This window comes from Physcomitrium patens, chromosome 24, assembly GCF_059467195.1.
Source record: "Physcomitrium patens ecotype Gransden chromosome 24, ASM5946719v1, whole genome shotgun sequence".
Taxonomy (NCBI): domain Eukaryota; kingdom Viridiplantae; phylum Streptophyta; class Bryopsida; order Funariales; family Funariaceae; genus Physcomitrium; species Physcomitrium patens.
In genome coordinates, this window is record NC_143433.1 from 12,427,501 (window position 1) to 12,436,574 (window position 9,074).

Genomic DNA, 9,074 nt, shown 5'->3' on the forward strand with positions numbered 1-9,074 from the left:
TCTAAATATAGTAAAAATACATTAATTATTATTATGGCTTCAATTCTTGTTGAAAATCCTTGAATACATCATGCCTAATGCTCCATCACTTTGATGACCCAATTATTTTATCGTTGCAATTAAAACACATTACAACAATTTTTTTTTACTTTAGCATTGAATAATAATTTGTCACCATGTAATTTATCAAAGAAAGAATGGTCAACAAATAGAACATCATTTAATTGTTGTTTTATCATAGATAGAAAAAAAAAATGGAAAAAAATAAAGGTGTTTATATAGAAGTTCTTACAATTATTAGTAGAAATATTGGCACCAAGTGGAAACATCAAACATGTGTTTATGATGTTGGACTTGAGCTATAATGATGCAGAAATAATGCAAGATACATGTAAGGCTTCTTTTGGGATCAAATATCTTAACTTGGCAACATCATCAAGATAATCATGATTCTCCTTAATCATATAAGTTTGTTGAAATGATAGGCCACATGCCAAAAGAATAGTGACATAGACATATTAAATTGTATTCTTAATAGTCACCATGTACAAATTGATGGTTTGAAACCACAGTTGTACTCTTTCTAAATAGAAACAAATTCTTTCATTGCAATATCTCTAACAATCACTTCTTTGTCACTAAATAACATGTCTTGGATAATTGCTTTCCATTGTCAACAGCACTCCACCATTGAAAAAGCCTCTACTATACTTTGTGAGAAGAGTAATAATAAATTATTGAGATATTCTTCTTTCTTTTGTAGAGCTTTGTTGTACTCTTAGAACTTCAAAGGGTAATGATCCATCATGTGATTTCAGGTGTTATCTAGGTAAAATGACTTCGAAGAATGTATTGGTTGTTCTCTTTCATTTCCACTCTTGCCTTCCATCAACTTCCAAACCAATTTTTTTGCAAAATCAACAAATGCACAATTCCCCAATAGAGGTGACCTCTTTTCAAGAAGTGATCTCTTTTCAATAAGTGACTCAAAGACCAACATCTCCATATAAAAATTTTGATAAGAAAATAAGCACTGAGCATTTTCATTGAGTACCTATTGATGGCAATTCTTGTTTACTAACACAAAGAAATTCAAAATACACCTATACAATCACCGCAAAACCATATACCATCAACAAAAGAATGCAAATGAGCAAACAAGCACGCAATTCCTCGGAGTTGTGTACTCACACAGATTTTGATTCCACCAATGCCGTACTTCGCATAGATTTCTCTCCCACTAGTGCAGCACTCAGCACCAGGAGAAAATATACAACACTAGCTATAGATCAACTGCAGCATCAATTGCACAAATACAACTGTAACAAGACAACACCGAACACTCCCATCCAGAAGGGTCAGCAACTATGTGAATATTAAAAGAAAATACCAGAAATATCAGCCAAATCCAACAATTTGGTTAAAAGATGTATGCGTCATTTCCAGCAGTAGCTGCAACTGACAACGTGAACTTGTTAACAGCAACAATAGGAGTGGATGTGGGGTCTCGATTCTGATTAAGATTGGTGTAGGACTATGTGGCGCAAGGCGTAATTTGATCAAAGGAGAAATGACGGACACTGGAAAGACGCTAAGAATCCCGATTCCCTACAACGGAACCAATGTGCATGAAGCTTAGCTAACTGCTAGTGGAGGATTTACTCACGCTGGTTGATTTTAAACTACGTGAAGAAGCCCGGGCAGCATACAACTGGCAGATAGACGTAATTGTGTTGCACAAAGACACAACTCATTGGCTTACAATTGAGTCTGATTTGAAGGGTTTAGATTCAACTCCACGTATTGTGCAACATCTCCACAAGCCTAGCTGCAAGCACCAACTCCACAACTTGCCAAACACGTTGAGGGCGAATATATGGGATCAATCCCGATGCTATTCTCCATCACTTACATGTCCGGAAGCGTGCAAAGCACCACAACAACCACAATTGCACATGGCTATTGCCGCACCAGGCCGTGTCATCGCCTCGATCCACCACTGGTTGCTGCCCTCAAGGGCCGTTACGTCTACTGATCTGAACGAATTGGTTCGCACGTCAACGGTTCAGCCTTGACAAGGATGTGGAGCATTGTGTGCAACGCATGCCGCAGGAGGGGAGCAGTTCACTGCTTTCAGTTATCTTATAATTGGAAGGTTCTACTCTATCTAGCTTTCAGAACAGACTGACCGGAAATTCTGTAACAATCTATGCGTGCAATGGACAGATCTCATACTAGCAACAGGATAAGTAAAGAAACCAGCAGAAAATCCCCGCAGCTTATCCCTGGAACCAACCCTGGGTCCCCGTAAACAAAGAAGCATCTGTTGCAAACAAGCGTCCGATGCACGATGTTTCAGTGTGGCTCCAAAGTCAAACACAGAAAGTATCGTGTGCACGATAAAAGCAGCCAGTGGAAACTAAGCCAACTTGCAACATTGGCCCGACTACGATCTCAATGCTCTCATCATCAAGATTCCCTCACAGACTCCCGCATTCTATGGACACTCCCCGTAGAGTCAGTGAACAGGAGATCAGTCCAGCAGGCCTAGCACAGTAATGAAGACCACACACATAACAAAACTTCGACTCTACATCTATCAATTTCTCAAACCCGATAGAAACATCAGTGGTAAGGCTAATCTTACCGATTAACAAACTGGAACCAGATATGGGTAAGAGGACACGCAATGATCGAGATTCCTTGCTCATAAACTCAAGTGGCTCGTATCTAGCTCACACGACGGCCATAAGATGCAACCTATGAGAGCAAGAGAAAGATTTAAAAAGGCCGACGAGGTGAAGCGATCGAACAAGATTGGAGTCACCAACTCTGCTCTGCCTACCTGATCCCAACCTGACTACCTAGCCCACACAACACAATGTTGCCCTTCATGGAATCGTCGTTGCCGCCCGGTGTAAAGAAGAAAAACGCATGCTATAGCGCCACGAAGCAAATGAAGGGTGCAAGGAAGGAGACGCCGCTTCCAATGTGCAATGTGGATGTGACATAGAAAAGCGCTGCCTTGTATCCAACAAACATACCCCGCATGAGAACACTTCCGAAGTAGAGGAAGAAGCTGGATGGAGAATGAGAGTAAAAGTAGTAGCCCCCCCGTAGTAGAGAGCGCTGCTCTATCACCACCGAATTAATTCCTCTAAAACTGAAGGCCATCGACGACGACAAGAAGGTGCATGAGAGGGATCGATTGATTGATTGATTGCTGCTGAGCCAAGACAAGACAGACTACTGCTGCGGTGCGGTGAAGGGGTGAGTGAGTGAGTCTGTCTGAGGAATTAATTAATTAATTAATTATCTGGTGCATGCTTTACAGTTATTTGCGGGCATGGGGAGGAGGAGGGGCACAGAAAGGAATGAAGGAAGGAGAGAGAGAGAGAGAGGCGCAGAAGAAGAAGAAGCCCCATTCTTGTATTTATTAATGCTGCTGCTGCTGGCTCTCATACCTGAACTGAATTGAACTGCTGTAATACTATTATTATTAATAATACTAGTAGGACAAGTTTTTATCATCATTTCAAGACATTATTTTTAACTTTATATCTTGACACTATATAGTTATATGTAATTTAATTTTTTAATACTTTTTAAATATTTAATTAATTAATTATTTATTCCTCAAAGTTTTTAAAATTAAAATCTTATCTTTTGATAATATTGGTTATTATATGTTTCAATGATTAGATTAGTGTTTGTTTATTTTAATTTACACTGTATTTTTTTTTAAAATATATTTATACATGCATAAATATATACATACATATATATTTTTATTGTTGATAATAATTTTAAATTATTGTAAATGTAACTTTAAAAAATTATATATATATATATATATATATATATTATAATTTTATTTTACATAAAAAATAATTTTCAATATATATGTGTGTATAGATATAAGGTGTTGCTAATGCCATCATAAGCTATTTTAAACTTTTGTTACATATTACAATGCATTTTATAAAACTCTAAAATATGTTAATAAAGAAATTTATTATTTTTCAAGGTGAAACAACAATCACCTAGAAAACTAAAGACTCTTGAAATTAGATTAGAAGTAAGAAAGAAATTGATAAGAGTGAAGAAGGCTTTAATCTTGCCTCTATATATACTATCTACCTAAAATCTATGTGATAATATTCTATAAGTCCTCCAATACATGTTCAATTTATAAGATACATGTCTTAAATTGCAAGGCTAGTTTCATAAGTGCACGACATTGTTAGCTTGTACCATAAGCTACTAATATGTGTGACATGTGATTAACTTGTTGGCCAAGTTTCTAATGTAACAATTACCTATAGACATGTATGAAGGTGAAACAACATCTATGAAGCTTCTAAGAAGCTTCTCTATAAAAATTATCAAATTATCCTATTTTTATTTACTTCTACCTATTCACATTATATAGATAGTTATAGGTATATTCATAAAATTATCTCCCCTTCTAGGAATGAGTTCCATAAGAAGCTATGACCTTATGTTGAGGAAGTTCAAGATGTGACAAATTGTATTTGTGACATAGTCTAATTGTTTTTCCCTTTGAAGATAGTTGATAGATCCTCTTAGCCACCAATAGTATCCCATTCTAAGAAAACAAGACCACTATATTATTTAATTATTATTGAGGCCTTCGTAACTTCTTTGAAATAAAATATTTCCAATACCATTAAGAATTACTTCTACCTTCAATAAAATTACCAAATATTAGGAGTCTCTTCCAAAGTCGTGATATCAAACATATTATATCTTACCATTTATTTAAAGAAGAATATGTTGTTCTTGAAGGTCTTCATATAAATTATATTATCTTGAAGGCTATGATAATTACAATGTCATATTTGGTAAGTGAGTTAATAATGGCTCTTGATTTGAATTTGATGGTTGTTAATTCTCTATCTCTTTAATACTACAAATATATAAAAACTACAAACAATGATAAAATATTGGATGTAATTTTTTTTCAACTATAATTCTTTTATAGCAAAGATTTACTATCTTTTATCTTAGATTTAATAGATGTCATCAATGTAAAGTATCAACCTTCTTTGTTGCATTTGCAAGATTCTTTGTTGGCTTCTATGAATATTTATTAATATCATATCAGTGCCAATGAACAAGATATTCCAAACTATTTTAGCGTTGCCTCAAATATAAGTTTTCTTCTACTTCAAATTCTTTATTATTATCCATTTTTATAAGAAGAGGTGGTATTTTTCTTCTTCTTGAGATATTCACTATCTTATATGACTTAAGAAGAGTTACGTGGAATAAGAGATGAATCTTTATAGATTTTCATAGATGTAATTAATAGGCAATAAAATTGATTTATTTACAAATAAAAAATAATTCAAGCCTATAGTAATCTAACTTATGACAAAGGCCACTAGTCTTAATATTGTGACAAAATAACCATGCCTTATTATTAATGTGGATTGAGGCTGCTTCTCGTCATAGGCATCAACATTGGTCTTTTGTCATTCTTAAATTTCTTTAAATTGTGCCTTCATTATTGTATGGAGTTCAAATAAATAATTTTCCAAATCTTCCACCATAAGATTATCAACTTTTGTTGACAAGCTCATGAAGATTTGCAATAGTTGCAAATCTATTCTCACTTCTACTAGAAGTAGCATTCATAATCTTTTTTTTCATAGATAATTCAAAAAAATCCAAAAAATTCAATTAGAGAAAGGTAATCCGCAACCTCTAATAAAAATTTCTACAAAGAGAGATAATCCACTCTCTTTAAGAAAAGACTAGTATTAGAAAATATGATTTTTTTTGTTTAAAAGGTGGATAGTCTACAACCTTCAAAATACAACAATAGAAGTGGGATAATCCATTCACTTCTAAAAAAGACAAAATAGTATGTTAGCACTCTTGTTAAACTATCAAGGACATAAATCTTAAAAAAAGAGAATCCTTGATACACTCTTGTGTCACTGAAGAGAATTAAAAAGTAACTCAAAAGATAATCTAATATTAATTAGAATGGCTATTGCCAAAAACAAAAGACTAGAAAGTCTTGAAACAAGACTAAGGACTAGAACAGCATTGACGAGACTAAAGAAAGCTTTACTCTTGCCTCCATATATACTCTTAACTAGGAGCTACGTGGCGATGTCCTATAGAACCTCCAAAACAAGTTGACTTTGCTAGCTACATATTTTAACTTGCAAGGCAAGTTATCTATGTATGCATTACATGATTAGCTTATTTCATAAGCTATTATATGAAATTAACTTGTTCTACAAGCTACCAATACTTTATTAACTTTTTGGCCAAGTTTCCAACCTACAAACACATCTAAAGTCAAAACCGCATCTTTGAAGCTTCTACGAAGCCTCTCTAAAAGACTTTATGAAATTAATTTTTTTTTTCTACTTTTATCTAATCATATAAGTAATTATTGAGGTAAATATTTATGTTTGTGACATAAGCTTGAAGAATACGTAATTATGCTTTGTCTTTTTGAATATATAATGATTTCTCAAAATAGAGTAGATTTTTCTTGAATTTGAATTTAAAAGTATCATAAGACTTAAGAGAATTATTTTTTATATTATAAACAAGAATATCAGAGGACATAATTGATTGAACTTGCTTGAAAAATATTCAGCCAATAGTCAATGTTGATTTCATTCCTTGAGGATGAAAATGATTTGACTTCAAGAAAATTATTTTTTGTTGATCATAAGCTATATCTTTTTCTTTTGGTACAAGATAAGAACATCCAAAAAAAATGTCTAATAATTTTTTTATTTTTTAGATTAATAAGTAATCTTAAAATCAAATCTAGATAAAATAATGCTCTAATAGGCTTAGCAATGAATCAAAACATGTCTTGATATGAAATATTTGATATTCTTGTAATACATATATATGTTATCATATTAAAAAGTAGTATAATATGTAAAAATAATATGAAATATTATAAAAGTTTGAATTGTGATAAAAAATTAAAAAATTAAAAAAAATTAAAATACTTATTTAATTTATTTAAATTTATAATTTATATTTTATAATTAGAAATAAAATTTGTAGGATATATTTGTAAGGAATTTAGAAGGGCTTTAGTATCAAAGATATAATATTTTGACTCTAAAGCCATCTAATGTGGATAGATAAGATGAGTGATAGAAGGCTTCATTTCCACTAGTTAAAAATTATGTTAATGGACTTTGAAATGTTGTTTGAAACTACATTAAAATTTGAGGCTACTTAGGAGCAGTCCATTCAAGAAAAGACAGCTGATTCAAAATTTAGAGATTGGATCTAAAAAGCTTGTAATTTAGATTCGAATTTTGAGTTAAAAAAATTTTAAATTTGGATTTTAGAAGAAGAAAATATGATTTTTTGAAATTAAAGTACAAATTTTATACATATTTTTACTCTTTTAATCATTCAAAGAGTTGTAAAAAAATATTCAATAATAAAAAATAGCATTAAAAAGCTGACATATGGAACTATATTTTACATGAAGGAATTGATAAATTTTAATTTAAAAGAGAGCTTTTGGAAGTTAATACTTTAAAATTAAAGTTTATAAGTAAAATCTTTTCATGTAGGTTTTGGTTTGAGCCATATTTTGAGTTTTGGATGAAATTTTGGTTCAAAATTTCTACAAGTGTACATGATTATGTTAAAAAGTTGTATAAAAAAATTCATAGTATTTGAATATTGGATTTTTGAGATATGGTAGATATAGTATGTAGATGCCTAAAAATTGATATTCTTAATACCAATTAGAAATTAGATAATATCTAAAGATCTATAATGAATTTATGATTGATTTTTTATATAGAAATAGTCAAGAATATAATTCAATATATAGAGAAGTTTGAGTCTAATTAGATAGTCAGATTGAAAGTTATTGGATGATACAAATTTGAAAGAAATTTCCATAAGAGTAGAAGTTATTTTAGAATATCTAGTCATATCTTAAGAACTCTTGTGCATCTTAGACTTGTATATTTGATGTAAATATTTTCATGAAAATAAACTACAAATAAGATTTGTGTTTTATAAACTTACAACTTATTTAAATAATTAGTAGTAATTAGAGGCCTAGTGCATTCTTAAGACAAAGTCTTTATACTATGACAATAGTGAGTGGATTAGAAGCACCTTCTAGATAATGATGCCACTCTTCAAATGAATCCACAATCATAAGAAGCTCTTTGTTGTGGATCTTATATTTAATCTTGGTTATTAAAAATTTTGTGGAATAGAAAGCTATTAGATAGAACTTGTTATTTGCTTCCATTTGTGATAAAATTGCACCCATAGCAAAGTGTGATGCATTTATTTCAATGAAGAATGCCTTAAAAAAATTAATACAATAAAAGATTTGTACAAAAATAAATGATGTCTTTAAGGTTTTAAAAAATTCTTTAGCTTCTTTGCTCTACTCGAATTTGTCTTTACATATCAAGCATATAAGATAAGCTGCAACTTGAAAAAAGTTTTTGACAAAGATTGGCAATAATTGGTAAATCTCAAAAATCATTACATATCTTTAACTATTTTTGAAATCTTTCAATCCATGATAGTTTGGACCGTTTCAGGATCAATAATAAGATCATCATTTAAAATCATATATTCTAAAAAGTCAACTTAAATATTGTGAAATATACACTTTTTTATCTTACAATAAAATCTTGCATCTCTTAGTTTTTGTAATATATGAAAAACATGAAGTTCATATTCTTCAATTTTCTTAAAACAAATTAAGATGTCATCTAGATAATCAATGATAAAGTCATCAAAAAACTCAAAAAAGACATCATTTATTAAATGTTGAAAAATGATTGATACATTTAGAAGTCCAAACGATATGACATTATATTTGAAATGTCTATACCTAGTTCAAAACATAATTTTTCATTTATCTCATACTTTAATGCATATTAAATTGTATGCACTTCTTAGATCTATTTTTGTATAAATATTTACTTGATTGAATTGGTCAAAAAGTCTTAAAATCAAAGATAAATGGTACCTATTTTTGATAGTGATCTTATTATGTTCTAGATAGTCTATGCACATCC

The 9,074-nt window shown here is 31.0% G+C and overlaps 1 long non-coding RNA gene across 1 annotated transcript; it reads right to left on the bottom strand.

The window, feature by feature from the left end:
- Positions 1-1,764: 1,764 nt before the first annotated feature.
- Positions 1,765-3,092, bottom strand: LOC149986440 (uncharacterized). Its single transcript, XR_016500696.1, has 2 exons — positions 2,648-3,092; positions 1,765-2,323 (listed from the first exon to the last, which is right to left on the bottom strand). It is a non-coding gene; the product is annotated as an uncharacterized LOC149986440 (long non-coding RNA).
- Between the last annotated feature and the right edge of the window lie 5,982 nt (positions 3,093-9,074).